Below are 2,326 nucleotides of genomic sequence, written 5' to 3' on the forward strand. Positions count from 1 at the left end.
CCCTTACCCCTTGTACAAGTATTTGTAACCATCCCTTGAACCACTTAGTTCTCAATTTACATTTTGTGAATTTAGTGTGATTCTCACTCTCACAACTCTATTTCTAGGTAAGTGTAAGGAGTGTCGAGCTCAAATTACAAGAAAGTCTTTCCCTATTCAAGGATCTATCCTCGCTCGAGGTGCTTTGAAAGGGTTCCATGTTCTAAATAACACTACTTCTCTTTTTGACACGTCATGGCTAACCAACTTCTTCTACTTAATTGCATATTGTAATTTGTAAAATGTGTTTATAGGTAAGTGTAGCCCCTCTCAGGGGTTTGTGCTCATGTGCCCAGAAAAATGCATGGGACATGATTTTACTTTGTCCACACATTCACATGAAGGTTTTTTATTTTTAATTTCTCATGGACGTCGACTTAAGGGTCTATAATGTGGTGAAAATGCATAATATGGGTGCACGCAGGACTTTGAAGGGTGAGGCCCTTCGTAGGGTTTATTTTTAGTTATACATTTTTGAATGTGTTGTTTTAGTCTTCTGCTATGGGATACAATTGATTTAATCTTAAATATACTTAGGGTTTTCGAGCTCTCATGTAACTTATGTGGTTTTTGTGGCCTTATCCATAGAACTGTCTTTTATATTTCAAGTTGAGAGATTGATTATAGCACAACTAATTGAAATGACAGATGGTGTCATACTTGTTCAACATTCTTTGTGGTCCCTTGACCAGTCTACTAGAAACATTTTTGTGGCCTTGGCCCATATAAGTGCTTTTTATATTTCAAGTTGAGAGATTACAACACAACTAATTGAAATAACAGTGGCATCTAAGGATGTCCATGTCAACTGAATTGAAATGATAACAACATTGACAACATTCTCTAACACCCCTGAAATGAGCTTTAGGAAAAGTAGATCAAAATGCTTTGGAAAGCCAAGAGAGTAGATGTCAATTGCAAAACATATGCTAATAAATATTTTCACTGTGTTGTAACTTTGAAGTATTAGGTGTAGATATGTGCCATAAAAAGAGGTCTCCTATTATTAGCTAGCTTTGCTGATATTATGACAGAAGTGAAGATATTTAGTTGTTTAAGACCTTCTATTAACTTGCTTTTAGTGCTCTAGATAATCTCATATTATATATATATATCTATTACAATTTACTATTTTGGATTTCATGTGAAATGCTGGGGGATATTTATAAAGGAGAATTTTTTTATTGCTTATAACATTTATTTATTTTGAATGGGATTCGAAAAGAATATTTAAATTTATTTAATTTGTAGTGGATATGAAAGAATATTTCATTAATTGTATTTTGTTTTTAGTGTATTTTTCAAAAAAATGTTATTAAACATTTAACTTTCTTATGATATGAAACAGAATGATGGAGGAGAAGAGATGGAAATTGCTTTAACAAAAGAGTGACATATTTTGGGGGAGTTGGAAGGTAAGAATGTAATTAGTGATGAATCAATAGGAAAATTGTTGGATTTGAAAGTATATTTAAATAATTGTTTTTGTTTTTATTAATTGAGAGTAAAATTGCTATTAAATATTTAATTTTCTTGTGTTATGAATATCACAGGTACATGGAAATTTCTTTTTACAAGAGTAAGATAGTGTGCTAAAGAGGTACATGGAGAGAAGGTTGAATAGGAGTAGCAAGTAGATGAATAGCCTTTGACAGAAAAGTGTAATTGGTGAAGACAATTGTATATTGTTGATGTAAAGAGCCAAAAAGAAAAAAGAAAAAACTATAATAGATATAAATCAAATAATTTTTTTTTGAGAAGGGGTTGCCCCTTCTCACAACCTTCATGGATAGCCATGGCCAAAGCTATCATGGAGGAGTGTCACTTTTTATTATGTTTATGATGCTTTGTAGTTTAGTTTTTAAATTTTTTGTTATTTTTATGTGGCTTTTGGTTATAAAAAATTTAATTTTAATTTTCTATCTTTTTATAATAACAGTTCTTTTTTATTACTTATTTTGATCTTAAAATATTAATAATATTTTTTTACTATTAAGTGATCTTTTCAATAATAATTATATAATAAAATTGCTAACAAAATATTACCTTCAAAATTTACAGTACACTACTCTTTATGCAAAAACTTTTGATATATTTAATTTTCAACCTGGCATTTGAATTTTAATTTTTTGCCATTTTCAAACATGAAGTGTAGCACAACCACTTGGATATTTCAAACTTGACATTTTGGAATTTAAATCTTACGACTGAGGCCTATACATATAAATAATGAAAATTGTAAAATGACATTTAAAAAGTTCAATGTTTCATGACTCTACAATTGCAT

The 2,326-nt window shown here is 30.0% G+C and overlaps 1 long non-coding RNA gene across 1 annotated transcript; it reads left to right on the top strand.

Moving 5' to 3' along the window:
* Positions 1-1,401: 1,401 nt before the first annotated feature.
* LOC149191693 (uncharacterized) lies at positions 1,402-1,959 on the top strand. The gene is made up of 2 exons (XR_016254842.1): positions 1,402-1,454; positions 1,593-1,959. It is a non-coding gene; the product is annotated as an uncharacterized LOC149191693 (long non-coding RNA).
* Positions 1,960-2,326: the final 367 nt, after the last annotated feature.

The sequence above is a fragment of the Pinus tabuliformis genome, chromosome 2_2 (assembly GCF_031772625.1).
Source record: "Pinus tabuliformis cultivar Carrire ecotype Pingquan chromosome 2_2, CPIR1, whole genome shotgun sequence".
NCBI classification, from domain to species: Eukaryota; Viridiplantae; Streptophyta; class Pinopsida; order Pinales; family Pinaceae; genus Pinus; species Pinus tabuliformis.